At 36.7% G+C, this 16298-nt stretch overlaps 1 long non-coding RNA gene across 1 annotated transcript; it reads left to right on the plus strand.

Annotated features, from left to right (window-relative positions):
* The first annotated feature begins 1267 nt into the window (after positions 1-1267).
* Positions 1268-11682, plus strand: LOC132322285 (uncharacterized). The gene is made up of 3 exons (XR_009485076.1): positions 1268-5822; positions 6975-7089; positions 10732-11682. It is a non-coding gene; the product is annotated as an uncharacterized LOC132322285 (long non-coding RNA).
* Positions 11683-16298: the final 4616 nt, after the last annotated feature.

Here is a 16298-nt window from a genome sequence, read left to right on the forward strand (position 1 = left end):
TAAAATAAAAGGGAGACACTGATGGTTAGGATGGGAAGTGAAGCACATTGAAGATAGTCCTTGATCAACGAAATGATAAATAGAAGGTAGGTCAGGGAGAAGTGCCCTGGAACCACTAATTTGCAAGAGTCTCCTATATCATTAAGCATCCACTTTTCTGAGCAGGCAAAAATTAAAATTGTGACTAGTTTTAGGGACATAACTCTACATCAGTAAAACTCCATCTTGCTGACCACAGCCATATGCAGCTATTGCTGAACTAAACACTTTGAAAACAGTGAAAGGCTGATTTACCTGTCAGAAAGTGTTAAAACTCTTGGCAGAGTCAAAATTAGAAGTTAAAATGCCCTATTTTACTCTACCTTCTCCAGAAGTGCTGTACCTTTAATTTTCATAATCTCTGCAGCTTTAAATTCAACATTTATTTTTAACACATATATTTTAATGAAACATGAAATATAAAACGAAACTCCAGTCTGCCTCCTATGAGCATGGAGAGAAATCCTAATTACCTGTTTCAAAAGTGTGAAGCTCTTTCTAATTTTCCAGCAGCCAGGTTCCTTAGACAGCACTCAGTATTATAACTATTTATGCCAATTGTGCTATTTCATGCATAAAATTACCGCATTATTGTTGGAATAGATGCTGGAGAGATATCTAAGCAGGGTGTAATCACTTCACTTTCTATCAAATTGTGCTTCTGAAAGGTATCATAAATTTTATTAGAAGGCAAGAGGCTAATGGAAGCCAATCAGCGTTAATGCTGATAAAATTGCTTGTATTTTACATTATAAAACGGGGAGATATTTTTATCGTAAGGTTCCCTTTTGTTTTATTAAGAGCGTATCATGGAAGCCAGGGCACAGTAGTACAACAGAGGGTTGTCAGTAACCCTCTCCTGCTCCTCTTCCTACCTTGGCTTACAAAACAGTTCGTGTCTCAAGATGCTTTCAGGTCTTTGATGGTGTAAAGGGAGTGCAGCAGAGGTTCCACAATCACTCAGGTCTGCTGACTTGCACAACTCTTTGCAATGATGAGGTGCATCTCTGATGAAAATATTTATGTCCCAAATGTTATTTGGTGTTTTTATTGTTCAAGCTAATTGTTTTCTATTAGGCTGCCTATAGAATCTGGAGAGGGATAGTTTTTATGACTCCCCAGCTTATTTTTAAAGCTCCACAGTAGAAGAATTAGAGTGGATTTTGATATGGGAAGGATGAGAATCCAGAAATGGGAATGGAAAAAAGGAGCTTTACCCATCAAGAAGTAATTGAATGCGATTTAAAGAAATTGGTATACTTTGATGGTAAATTAAAAGTTCTTTTTTTTCCTACCTGTTAATAAAATTTTGTACTTAACAGAGCCACATTCGTGCAGTCATTTGCAAAACAGCTGGTCCAAATTAGTTCCCGTTTTCTTTTTTTTCAACTGCATCAGGTAAGTGTGGTTGTTTCTGACCTACAGTTAGGGAAATGGAGACACAAAAATGTGATGAGCCACTCTCCCAAAGAGGGAGTTTGTACAGATCTCATAGTGGAAATGTGGTGATGATTCACAGATAGCAGCATTTGGTGAATGCATTGAGTATTTACAAACTGAGTGGTTTTTCATGCCCTGGCACTGCAGGGACAGCACCTTTGCAGGCTCTGAAAATCCCAGGTCAAACACCTGCTTTGCCTGACACAAACGCTTCTCTTCATCTGTAACACATACACTGTCCCTGCACATAATGCAAATATTTACACTGCCACTTTTCGGGCCGTTATTTGCAGCATTATTAATGTTATTAGCACTATTTGCACTGCAGCCATGAAGGCCCCTCCAAGACAGGGTGTTTTGTGTCAAACGCTCTACAAACACACGTCAAAGGACAGTCATGGCACTGTTGGATTAACAATCTAAATACCTAAGGCAAACAGAGGCTGGGAGGAACCACCCTGGGTACCCTGAGGAGGCAGGTTTTCCTGTGTTTAAGAAGGCAGGTGACAGGTACCTGATCTAGGATCAGTTCACAACTTTGCCACCGATTTTCTGTGTAATACATTGCTTAATCACACCACAATTCCTCAGTTTTCCGCAGGAGTAATGCCACCAATTTATTCCAAGTCTCCTTCAGGTCTAAAATTGCTGGTGCCTAGACCCAACTCCAGCTAATGAAAAAGAGTCATTGACAGGATTTGGCCCATTACTGAATTCATATTCCTGCCTCAGGTAGTCATGCATATTCCTGTCAAAGCCCACATAGTGTAACACTTGGTGTTAATGGAGTCACAGTAAGGATGGATTTGTTCTCACCCAACTACATGTTTTAATTCAGAGACCACATTACTGTTCTAGTGATAGATTAGATAAGAGCGAAACACATTTATTTCTTTTAATTCCAATTATGTTTTAAAATTCTGTTTCTGGTTGGCTGTTATTTATTTGCAGGTGTTTTTATTATTATTATTTTACTATTACACTCCCTTGGTGCAACTTTTTTTCCCCTAATTTAATCCTCTATTTTTAAATACGATTTTCTTCTTCACCAACCAATAGCTGCATGACTGATTTTACTGAATGAAATTTATAACAATGACAGAACAAAAGGGAATTTAGTCTGAATCCAAACTAAAGTCGTGTTAACAATATATTCAATTTTATAGCCTCAATTTCAATGGGGCGCCCAAGTCTTTCTGAAGTCAACAGTCTATTCTCATATCCCACAACCTGAGTATACTTTTGTAGAACTAGAATTAGTATAACAGTGGTTAGCTTATCTGACTTTGCCCCCTGAAATCATTGACTTTAAAATACCTGTCTCAGGCAGACCGCCGTGAAGAATAGAGAATTATTATCACATTTCCAGGGTAAAAAAAAAAAAAGTAAAAATGTGGAATGAAGTTCAGGCTGGAAGTATTTATCATAGCTAGGTAGGAAGAACTGCTAGAATATAGAGATAATTTCAAACAGACTTATCACATTCTTGGGCAGTGCATCTCTTGTGTCAAGATACTACATTTGTGGAATGGATTTTGGCTTTTAATGAGAACCATCAAACCATCATAAAACCACAGGCTGAAAAAACTCTGCTTTCCTGCTCTGTGACTAAGATACTTGCTTATACTGCAGCTATAACCCCCTATCTCAACTTCTGCTACTTTCCACATGTGTGGTCAATGTTTCTTCACCTTCTTGACCATGCTGAGCTTTGTAAAACATCACCACCTCTCTTTCTCTCTGTGCCTTTCCACCCTGAAAGTGCCCTTGCAGAAAGCCCCATTGCTGACAATTTAAGTGAAACTGGCTCCACTGTGCCCCAGGGGAGCCAGTAACCACAGTGGGATGCTAAGAAGATATTCTCCCAGGTGAGGTGAGGCTTTAGATGGAGCCATTTCTCCTGCTGAGGATGTCCCCCGAGTACATTCAGCTGAAAATCCAAGCTAGAGATTGGACAAAGGGTTTGAACAGCCCTGGCTCTGCCTTTCCTTGTGGAGAGTTCTGCAGTCACTCGTTAAAAAGCACCAAAGGCAAACTGAGACACCAACAGTCTTTCATGAGCCAGATCATGCTCTGTTAGTCCAGCAGGAAGAGGCTGCTTCTTTGAAAGGACAAGGGATACATGTCTGCACTGACATTTCCTACCAGCTGATGATGCCTTTGATGCCTCTTTTAATCATAGAATAACCTGAGTTGGAGGGGACCTGCAAGGATCACTAAACCCAACTCCTGGTCCCAAACAGGACAACCCAAGACTCACAACATGTGCTGAAGAGTGTTGCCCAAACTCTTCCTGAATCTATCAGACCTGGGACTGTGATCACTGCCTTGGGAAGACTGTTCAGTGCCTGGCCACCCTCCTCCTTTGTTTTTTCATTTGATGAGGGTTTGGTGTTTTTTTCCTTGGGCATGTTAATTGCCAGATCCTTTTTTCAAGCATTTCTTTCGCTACAGCAAAATCCAATGAAACCCAGACTAAGATGGAAAAGCCATAAACATCTTCAGCACTTCTGCCTGTATATAGATTGCAACTGAAGACAGCTGCAGCTGAGAAGAGTTTGCAGTGATGTTCATTCACTGTTGGTGATTAAAATACATCTTTTGTACCACCCAGACTCTGAATCTGCCTCTGGGATTTGGGAACCCCCTGGCACAGAAGTAGCCACAGTGATTCATAGTCAGAGCACAGATTACCCCATACAGGGATCTAATTTTGGGCTTTATTGATAGCCTAGGAACATTAAAGTTCCACCTTTCCTTGGAAGTTACAAGACTTTTGTGTTTCGGGGACAAAAGTAAATCTGATCAGGTTTTGTGATGTTTTAGGGCTCCAGGATTACCCAATTTCATTCAATCTCCATATGAATAAAACCACCATTATGACAATGTCTTTCAAATACTTATGCATCAAAAAATTATGCTGACAAAGCACTGTACTCCAAACTTTCCTCAGACTGATGATAGAAAACATGAATTATCAGACAAAAGTATTCTGTATTTCCATCCAGATTTTGTCAACACTGCTGTTCTGCAATCTCCCTGAGATGAATCTCAGCAGAAGTACTCAGTTGATTTACTGCCTTGTAATTCATTTGTCATCATTTATTTTCCTTTGTATAAAACAAGATGTAACTGCACAAATGCTGAAATCCAGAAGTGCTGGATTAAGAGGATTCTGGCTTGTCAATGTCCTTTTACAAGGGAGAAACAAAGGGAGTTTATGCAAGGCAATACAAAAATATTCTGGCTAAGCCTATGAAACAGTTTGTAATAACACTCCTTTTTTCTAACAGGGAAAGAGGTTTGGCCACATTCTGTACTTGAGTGGTCCATTTCTACTTATGCCTTTTCACTTCGGGTCTTGTAGAGCACAAAGTATGGGCAAACTGAAAATATAAAGACAGATGATAAGACTCTTAATACATGTTGGACTACTCAAAGAATTAATTTTCTAATTTTCCTTCTTTCCATTGTATGTAAGTATCAGTCCTCTGTGATGCGTGAGCAATAAATTCACATCACAGCACCAAATTAGCATTATGACTACCTGTCAGCCACATGGAATACAGAACTTGTCTAAATTTGGGGAAGTTGGTCAGGTTTAATGAATGTCATTACTCAAGCAATAAATATTGCCTCTGATTTCTCTGCGAACTTACAATCATCTGGCAAAGAGGGTAGATAAAAATGCTCAAGTTGCTTTAGTGACAACATGATATATCCAATATGCAAAATCAGAATTCTTCTGTATAATGCCATAGAGACTGAGTAGAATAGATTGATTTTATTTACTCTTCAAAAAAGTTCAGCTAGACCTGTATATCAAACCTAGGGTTACAGGCTTTGCACAAGAGATGACAGCTTTGTGTTGGAGACATCAGGATTCTGGATAAAAAGATTCCAGTTCAGCAGTCAGCCAGACTTCCTTAGGCAGACTGTTTGCTTTCAAACTCCCATTTATTATGTAGGGACAATATTTTCTTTTTCCATTCATCTGGCTTGTTTATACTATAAGCTCTTTGCAGTATTATTTATCTCCAATGATGTATAAGTTCAGCCTGTGCAGAACAGACCTATATATTTTAATAAATCAATACGAAGATCTAGGAGAGAAACAGGTTTTTGCCCTTAAGACATTTTCAACATTTTTAACAGGAAATACAAGCTGTCTTGAAGCTTTTTTTCTTCTTTTTTTCTTTTTTTTTTTTTTTTTTTTTTGGTGGAGAAAAATATAAACCACAGCATGGGAGAAGCTTACATATATTGAATTCCCACTAACCCTGAAGTCAGCATGTACGTGGGAAATGGAAATTCATGATATTCAGGATCTGGACTTGAACCAGGTAAAATGGATACTTGAACCAGAACTGTCAACACTGGAGTTGTATGTGCATTTTTTTAACTGTGTTACACATGGTTGGTTCTGTGTTGCCATTGAGAATAGAACTCTTGATCTAACTGGAAAAGGAAAAGAGAAAGAATTGGAGAAAAACCTACTGTGAGCCTCGAAAGCTTTATTTTTGAAACTTTCTATTCCTTCTTACAAAAAGTTTCAGCTTCAAGTTTTGCACAGCTATGCATATTTAGGGAAAAAAATTATTAAGCCTGTCAATATTCTGTTCTTTCTGCCTCCTCTGTTGTCTTTAAATGCTTAATTTTCAAAACATTTTTAGTACTTTTCCGAGTTTCTTGTAAAAAATTTGTTGCAGATGTTCTCCTTCATAATATTTATATATACTAAAACTAAAACGCAAAACTCAGCCTGCTTTCTATTATTTATGGTGGAAAGTAATGTGGCAATAACTGTCTACAACTGAAAAAAGTATGTTTTGCTCTCACTCACTTGTTTTGTAAAGCTGCCTGATAGTATTTATTTTAAAATCATCACTGCAGAGCAACAACCTAAAAATACCACGTCTCAAAACTAGACTTGTAAACCAATGACAGCAAGTGAATGTAAGTAGGGAATAACATCTCTCTGCTTTAACAATAAGAGAATTTAATAAATATCACATTTAGCATGCACATAGCTCCATTTGCTGACTGTATATGCATATATACAAAGAATTTTCCTAGTAATAGACAGATTTCACCAGATCATTTTCCCATATAAATGACAGAGTTTTCCATTTTAGACTTAAAATACACATAAATAAATACTATGTTTACTCACACGAAGAGAATATTCATTAAAAAAGATGAAAGAAAGGAATTCTCAGCAAAACTAATCACACCATATATACTTATCTGTCTCATCTAAAACTAAATTTCACTTGAACATTAATACTGTTTTCAGATACACTGTACTATTATTTACTTTTTCTGACCCAACATTGCACTGAATTTCTGTATTAATTATACTGTCTGGACTATTTGTCAAGGTAAAAACCAATTCAAGTAAAATGTTTCTGCATCTGAAAAAATGACAAAAAAAATCAGAAAAAAGTACTGCTTTCCTCTTAATTATTTTTTTTTGTTTTTTCACCTTTTTTTAGATCAGTTTCCTGAAATGCACAGGACAGAAGGAGAAGCAAAAATTTAAGGCCACTGAAGAGGAAGCAGAGGACACATTTTCCCCTCTAATCCCAGTGCAAAAGAGTGGAGTCACAGGTTAACCTGATCACTTTTAATATTTCTAGAATCAATGAACTAAGGCAGACATTTCAGAAGGCATTTAACTCATCCTAAAATAAAAATTGACACATATTCCTGTTTTTTTGGTGGCCTACATGGTCTTGTTGTGTAGGGATTGGAGGCCTAGAGTAACACAAAATCCAAACCAGCACTGGTGCCTGCATTTAGACGTGAACCAGGATCCATGCATGGAATCTCCAGAGTGCTCAGCTGTGTCTTCACAGCTCTTGAGATGTTCAGAGAAATCTCCATTGCTTTCCAGGTGATACCAGTGCTTTATTTTCTTTTAAGCCCCAAAAGAAGACTCCTCAACTTAAACCAAAATAGGTGTTGAATGGGGCAGACCATCATGCTGGGCACATGCAGATGTGTTCTGAATGCAGGTGCGTTGTGAAAATTCTGTCCAACAACTTCCTAAGGAAGGGTCGAGGGCTTGTGTAAAGCTTTCTGCAGAAGGTAAGTACAATTGCTCCTGGAACTGGACAAGGATGCTTTTGAAGGATGATATCAATTCTGTCACAGGATGTTATTAGCATTATTAGGATGTTAACAACTGGCAGTGCTCATTTAGAAGCACTTGATGTCATAATAGAATTCAGCACGAGCACACAGAACATCTGTACCTTCAAGGGCTTTCCTGGAAAACAAAAGTAAATACTAAAGTTTATAAGGATTTTAACATTAAAAAAAAAAAGTTGCTGCTTTGATCAATACACTCAGGATTTGCAAAATGGCAGCAAAGTGAGGAACGTGCCAAATAATTTTTGGCTTTGGCCCTAACTTGTAAGTATGTCAAGGACTTCTCTTGCCAAATGGTGGAAAATGGATTACTGTCATTTTTCAAGGGACTGCACATCATTTTGCATTGATTGGCATGCCAAATCCTTCACAAAGTAATGAGTCAGGCATGATGCAAATCATCGTTGCACTGTCACTTTGATTGCATAGCCCTCTATCAATGTGATTAAACTGGTGTGGCATCTGAGAGGTAACATACGACTCTGCTTGGCTTCCAGAGTGGAAAAGAAAATTTTAGTGCTAGGCAGAGGAAAGAGGAGACAAAAGGGTGAGAGACATCAGTCAGAACCTGTTGCCATGCTTGTGAGTAATTTTTTAACTGAAATGGTAAAATACTGATCATGGCTCATGAAGAAAAGAGATTTACCTGGAAAATTTACCATCACTATTATACATGTTTTCTTGTCTGTTACAGCCTTTTTAATGCATTTACCAAAACTGCATCTGGAGATAAGATGTTGATTTGCTTCTTAATTAACCTGTTGCTCACAGGATTATAGACACAGATAATGATATATTTTCAAGTGTCTTCTACTTCATTTGCACTGCAAAATCCTAATGAAACACCCAAATATTGTGAAATACTGAACACTTGTAAATACCAGGAAACTTTCAGCATCAAATCATTGAGAACTCATCTTCAAACTATTTTTGACGTCAGAGTGTCTCTGACATACACTGAACTTATCTTTTTGCTTTTGGATTGAAGGATTAATTCATCTTCTAGATGCAACCACATTTGTTTAAGATGTGTACTCATCTTCCCTCTGTGTGCTTTCTTGTTTCAGAAGGATTTAAGAAACTCTGCTTTTTTACATGTGCTGAGGAGATTAATATTTTCTTGCTCCTTTTTGGACCAACTATTTTCATTAAAGTTTTCAAACCCCTGATCAGATTTGATAAAAGTGACTAATGAGCTCCAAAATTGGGAAAAGTGAGTTTGACAGCTACAGGTACACATATAAGCACAAGCAGAAATAACTATGGCCATATATTCAGCACTATTTCATAGACAGGCTAGAAAGGGAAATGAAGCCATGCTAGATCAGTCTGACGAGAAAAAAGTATTTTTAATATTTATTTTTACAGCTATGAAAGATATTCTGTGATTATTTATTATTGTGGAGGAGCTAAACAGTAGATTTAGATGTCTGCCTGCGAGCTGAACCCTCTAAAAAACTTTCTGACAGAGCTGAAAAGTAGGTTAGCATTCAGCTCTCACATACCCAGCATCTTTGAGGTATCCCTAAGTGGCCTTCCTGCTCCAATGCTCCCTCAGTAAAAAGTAAGTAAAATCATTTTATCAATTTGTACGATGGGATTTCTACTATTTTAGACAAAATTCATTCTGTTTGTGGTACTTGAGGGCTTCTTTGGTTTGATTTTACTAAATAATGTGGAGATTCATCTTCATGTTGAGATCACTAAAAATCTGGGAACACAGTTCATATAAAAAAATTTCTTATAAAAATTTTGGAGTATTTCTCCAATAGAATCAAGCCTCTGTATTGTCCCCCTGCTGGACAGATGAAGGATTTTACTTAATTTCACTTTATTTTATTTTTTTTTATTTTATTATTTTTATTTTATTTTAAAATTTTATTTTATTTTAATCTTATTCCATTTCATGTCATTTTATATAATTTTATTTCTTTAGCAGTGCTGAGAAAGTTTACAAAAAAATCATAAGAAAAGGAAATCTTCAAATTCACAGTATTTGTTTTGTCAATGGCATTCCTGCAATACCTAAAGTTTTTAAACTCAACTTTTTCATTGCTTACCTTGTCTTCTAATGCCATCAAATTAGAAATTGTCATTTGCCACCAGTTTCCATAGAAAGAAATTACTAAAAAAAGAAATGTCAATTAAAAACCTTTCTGAAATGCACTCATTTACAAGCAAGTGATCCAAAAGGTGCAAGTACATGCAAACACTCACAACCTGTGAAAATATTTGATTCTAGATGTAGTCAGAGGTTTCCCTAAAAGTGATTTGAGTTGTTCTTAACTTAATTAAAAACCAAAGTAAAAAATAAAAAAAAATAAAAAAAAAAAAAAGAAGAAAACAATCAACTCTTCACGTTGGGTGGATTAAATTTAGATTTAATCAGCCTAATTCAAAAGAATGAATTTTTAGATAGATTAATGTCTATATGAAGATCTGCACCCTGAAGATTTACAGATGGACAAATACTTGGAAAATCTATTGGGTTTAGATAACTTGTTAAAACTAAATTCCTCATTTTTCCATTACATTCTATCAATATGAAATCCAAATAAATTCATATAGTTTTTAAGTTTACTCTCTAGTTGATTTTCAGAGTAAATTTTAATTGGGATAAATCCTGCCACTAACTTGTTGCCCGTGGAGAGAGCAGATTCTATTTTTGTGTCACTTTTTCATCAGTGCTCACCAGCTCAGATGAAGCCCTCTCCCTGCCTCCACACCCAGACTAGATTTTTCTTTCTGGCCATAAACTATGTTCATAGCCAGGTTCCTACAACAAAAGCTGTTCAAAGGTAGAGGTCTGAGAACAAATGTCATGCAGTGCTTTTTTTTCTGACTGAGCTTTGGTCTTCATCAAGGTCTGACAAATATTGGCATTATATGTCACTAAGAAGTAAAAGAGCATGCTCTGACCTTCAAGAATCCTCACAATATGTACATTATGTTGATGTGCCCTTTGTTTTGGCTCTCTTAGTTTGCTTTGGCAGCTTCAGCAGATTTGGTTTAATGCAGGGTTGTTTTACCAAGTTTTATCTGCCTCTTTTAACCATGAACTGGACAACTGACACCATCCAACACTGTTTTCCTTACCAGTACCCCCATGGCAATCAAGGCAATCACAGAAGACTGGGTTCAAGCACATTGTTAACACTGATGAGCACCCTCAGGAGCTTTGCAGATTTCTTTTGGAGGAAAAATCACCTCGTCTGACCCAGACTTCCAAAGTTCTTTCTCTCTTTGCATCAATTGCTCTGAACAGACAGTGGGAACACTTAAAGCAGCTGCCTTAAGTGTTGGAGCTCATACTACACCAGTAATGAAGACCTCTGTGGTCCATGGACTTTGGACACTCTCATGGTTCTTTTCCATTTCCAGAAATAAAACACCCTGAGTAGCATTATTTTGTGGTACATCAGTCTCAGTTTGATATGGGCTTTTGTACTGAGGAAGTAAAAAAAATTAAGACAATACCATTTGAAAATGATGTAAAGTAGCTATTCTGAAAAGTGGTAAAATACAAAATACCACTACCTCACCCTGCAGGAGTTGACTATATTTTATAACTAGAGGCAGAATAAGTAACCATGTTGCTAATATTTATATAGTGTCATATGTTTTAAGGCAGGCTCTAAATTGCTCAGATCTTGACATTCATTTTGACGTCTGGAATAATTAACTAATCATAAAGGTTGTAAAACAAGTGAGTTTAGTCATAGAGCCATAGAATGGTTTGGGTTGGAAGGGACCTGAAAGATTACCCAGTTCCAACTCCCAAAGTTGATATTCAGAATTTAGAAGATACACTTCAGTAGAAGGTATCTGGAAATATATACTAATATATATGGATTTTTTATACGTATGTATTAGGAAGTATCAAAGTCCTTCTTCATCATATTAGCTTGTTATTGAGGTATAGTCACACACAGTAAAGCTTAACAGTTCTTTAAACATTTGACCATGTTTTGTTGAGGCAATATTTATCAAGTGTTGTCTGATCTATCAGGTATGTCAGGAAGAAACTACAACTCTGTACCTCTTTTTGGCTTTCACTTGTCACGTTTTTAAAGAAAAAATAAAAACATATGATAAAAGATCCTCATGTGAGTACCTTAGTGTCTTAATGAATCTCAGCTGTAACCAGAAGTACATGCATACTTAAATGACTTCAGAAACTATTAAGAGCATGTTTTTTAAAAGGCCTTACCCCCAGACTTTCTTAGGCTCCCTTGAACTCCATGATAAGTCTGCCTGAGCTTCAGAAAAGATCTAGCAGGCAAGTACAAAGGTACAGTACATGTATTTGCTGGAAGCAGAAAAGTAGAGCAACTTAGTTACAGTGCATCATTTACCCCAAAGTGATTTATTTTTCATGGCTTATGTATTCTTAATGAGATATTAAAGCAGCTAGTCTGATCTCCTGTGCATCACAGGCCATCACATTTTATGCCATTACTATTGTGTTGAACCCAAACACTATTTGAAATTTAAATATATTTTAGACCAGCATTCAAAAGCAACATGAAGATTTACAGATATTGCATCCACACATGCCTACAGTCTCACCCATGAGTTCTTTAATATTGATTTTGGGGTCCTCAGTTTTGGTAAAATTGGGTTTGCTTTGATGGCATTGTCTCAAGGTCAATATTTGTGCACTTTTACTCACTTTAATCATCCTTGGTACCAGTAGCTGGTCAGAGTGGAATGGAGTCTTGCTGCAGGAAAGATGGCTCACTTAGAGACATGTCCATGCCTGGCTCCATCTTTCTTCCAGAGTGACAACTGACCCCTTCAAGGCTGTTTTCTTCCATCTGCTCCCTAACTCATCCTATGGAGCAACCTCTCATTTGTGACTTGTTTGCATTGTGTTAGAATAGGTATAATATCAGGATAGGTGAATCTAATCAGCAGCTTCTCACCCATAAATTCCAGTATCAAGGTGTATCAATGATATCTTGAGGACAAAACACCATCATTTGGAGTTAATGGGTATTTTCAAAAGCTCTTCGAAGTGGTCTGACAGGTCAAGCTGATCCATGTTATGATAGGATAAAGGGGAACAGCTTCAATATGAAAAATAATAGGTTATCAAAATGATCAGTTTAGAGTAAATATTAGGAATAAATTGTTTCCTATGAGGGTGGAGAGACCCTGGCAGAGGTTGTCCAGGGAAGCTGTGGCTGCCCCATCCCTGGAAGAGCTCAAGGCCAGGTTCAAATGGGCTTGGAGCAACCTGCTCTAGTGGAAGGTTTCCCTTACCATGAAGGGGAATTGAACTGAGATGATCTTAAAGGTTGCGTCCAGTCCAAAGCCTTCCACACTTCTATGATTTTATGTATTTTCCAGGAATACCTGCAAAGGAACTCAGCAAATGTTTCTATCTGAAATTATACTTTGCTATAACTATACCTTTTTACAGCTATTTAACAATACCTGTTTGTATGTATTTTCTATAATTATTATTGTTATTATTTTTTTTTAATATTTTCATTTGCAGAATATGTCATACCCAAAATTAAAAGCGGAGAGAAATGCATAGTCCCATCTAGACCTTCTCCCTCTAGATCAGCCTCTTCTTAAGGGTGATTTTCTTAAGGAACTTTCTTAAACATGGAGTTTTAAACCTGAAGGTGAGCAGATTTTAAAACTCTGCTCTGCCACGTCTGAATAGCTGTTGCCTATGCTTAATTTAGGGAAAATGTCACTCCTTAGACTGTTAGGTTTCGTTGGTTGGTTGGTTTTAATAAAATCAGCTGTGGGCATTCTACCTTCTGCTGAATTCAATGATTTTTTGTGAATATATGATTAAGTCACTTAGCCAAGAAAATGGTAGATTTGTCTATCACCCAGGATCCAAACAAATTTAGGTTCCTAAGATTCTTGGTCCACCCAAGATGCTGATACCTCTTGGCATGTGCTGTGGAACAATCTCAGGTGCTGGTGACTCCTTTAGAGTTTTTATCAGTGAAAACCTTTTTTGGTGTTTTGTACAGTTATGTATTTTGCCATTTGAATGTGGGTTAAATGTAGTTTCTTAAATGCCACTCTCCTGAGATGATCATTACCATTCAGGTATGAGACCTAGGGGTTATGATAGAAAGTTTTATGAAAATGTCAGCTCTGTGTTCAGTAGTGGTCAAAAAAAAGACAAATCTAATGCTAAAAATCATTAGGAAATAATGGAGAAAATTTATTTAGACATTTGGAAACAGAGATGGTTCAAGCATATCTGTAGTACTATATGTAGTACTGTATGTTTATAACTTTAATGCCCTCATCATAACAATGAGGAGAACTGGATAAAAGATTCATAAAATGATAACACAGGGTAAAAATTATAATGCATTTTTGGCTGTTTTTTTTTTACTTTGGAAAAGGGTTGATGTAGAGGAGTTGTGACAGAACCCTACATAATCATGGAAGTTTTGGTGATGAGAAAAAAAGTATTGGTTGTTCATTGACTCTAGAAAAAAAGCAAAAAAACCGAAACAAGCAAACAAAAAGAAAAGAAAACAAAAAAAATCTAAAACCAAAAACCAAAAAAAAAACCAAAAATAAACAACCACCACAAAACAAGTGTAATCAAAGTAAACTTCCAAGACTGGTATTCAAAACATGTAGCAGGAGCTCTGCCTTCACTCAATTAGAATAACAAGTGTGAGAACACTTGTGTAACTCTTTCCAAAGAGGTTTGGATGATAAAAGTTTCAATATGTTCAAAGGGACAATGTCCAAATATATGGATGAAAAATCTACTGATAGCTCCTAAATGCACAGGAACTGTGTCCAGGTAAGGAAGACTGAATGACAAAAGCAGCTGTATTTGGAAGAGCTGTGAGGCAAAACCTTCTTATTCTTGCTGAAGAACGTGGCTTGATAATAGGATGAAAAACAGAATGCTTATTCTCATTTTCATCAGCTTATTAGAAAGCTTGGGGATCTGAGGTCTCAGAAAGATCCCCAGACTTTAAGGATTTAGCCTCTATTCTGCAGTGACTTTTCTGTAAAATTTAGTTTCCTCTTTAGAATGAAATGGCAGCATAACTTACTGAAAGGCTTCTAGACACAGTGACTTCATGGCATCCACGATTATGTGAGGATCACCAAGAAATTCCATAAACTGGTCCTTCTTTCATGTCATTTAAAAGAACTATATAAAATTTCTCCTGGGACAGATTCCTGGCAGGCATTGTTTTGATAAAGTATTACAATAATGCACCACTGAAGCAGTAGCAATCCTGGATATTACAAAAAACGTGTCAAAAGAGTAAGCTGTTCTTTCAGTGTGCTGAAATGCATCACTAGAGGAACAGATGCCAGAGGAAAAAGGATTGTGAGAGGCCACAGTGCTTTAGAGGTTCAGAGAACACCATGAATGATGTTTATTATTATTTATTTGTTGGGAGTTTTCTTTATTTATTGTATAGTACCACAGAGTGGGCTCTGTACAAATATGTATTGAAAAAGAGTACTTTATAAGTTATTTAAAAAGAAAGTTTTTACAGTATAAGATTAATAATACACCAGCAAAACCATTCATCAAGTAACCGAAATAATTTTCAAAATTGAAATTTCAAGTTTAAAAGAAAAAATGTACTTAAAATTTATAATTAGAATTCCATCCTCAGCTTTTGAAAGTTTTAATATTACTTTTATTTGCACCCATTAAAAATCTTTGAAACTGTGTATGCAAATAAAGCAATGTCATATGCAGCTCATGTTACTGGGCAGACTCTTCTGGGGGGATAGATTTTAGCTCTTGGAGTTCTATGAGTTAGCAAAGAGATCTACTCTGCTTTTCAAGTCATTTTCTTAGCCCTAAGAATTGATAATAATCGCTTGAAAACATGTCTGATGTACACCTGAAGTACTTATTTATAAGTAAGAAGGCAAGATTTTCACCAGACTGGAAGATAAATATGAATTGCTGTCCTGCTTCTGAGAGTACTTACCCAACACAGAAAGAAAATACAGAGTCAAATTTTGTTTTCTCTTGGAAGAATTCCCTGTCTAGTAGGCTATAAAAGCTTCGTGAAGGGTAGAAGGAACTTCCTATTGGAGCTCCACTCCTCTAAATAATCATTCACATAAAGAGTTGCCCTCCCTGCTGCAACAATGCCAAAGTTACCAGTCTCATTTTGCATAAAGGAGTATAGATATTTTTAATTTTGTTTTTAGAAGACTTGAATTACTGACATTTTTGTCACTTCCCTCCCTCTGTGCCTTCCCCGTACACTGAGGTATTCTCTCAGTCTAAAACATGGATAGACTTTATTCAAACCCACCAAACAGGCAGAGCTTTCTGATGGACTAAACCCAGCAGCATTCCTGAATTTTCCCATATTTTCTCTTTCCTTCATAGTGCCACGCAAAGATCATCCTGGACCATGATGCAAAAGGGCTTCATTACACAGGAGCACATACCCCATTGTTCCTAGATTCTCTGAAAACAGAGAAAATCTTCAATATCCCTTTGTTTCATAGCCAGCTAACAAGCTGGCACTGCATCAGAGAACATGCAGGCATTTTTTCCAGTTGCCTTGTCAAGAAATGTAATATATAATAATACCCTGCTTCCTTCCTGCAGAAAAACCTTTTTGTTAAAGTTGGCATCTCTGCCTCATGGCCTTGAGAGCCTGAAATACAGGGTGCAACTTAAT

Source organism: Haemorhous mexicanus, chromosome Z (genome assembly GCF_027477595.1).
Source record: "Haemorhous mexicanus isolate bHaeMex1 chromosome Z, bHaeMex1.pri, whole genome shotgun sequence".
Classification (NCBI taxonomy): domain Eukaryota; kingdom Metazoa; phylum Chordata; class Aves; order Passeriformes; family Fringillidae; genus Haemorhous; species Haemorhous mexicanus.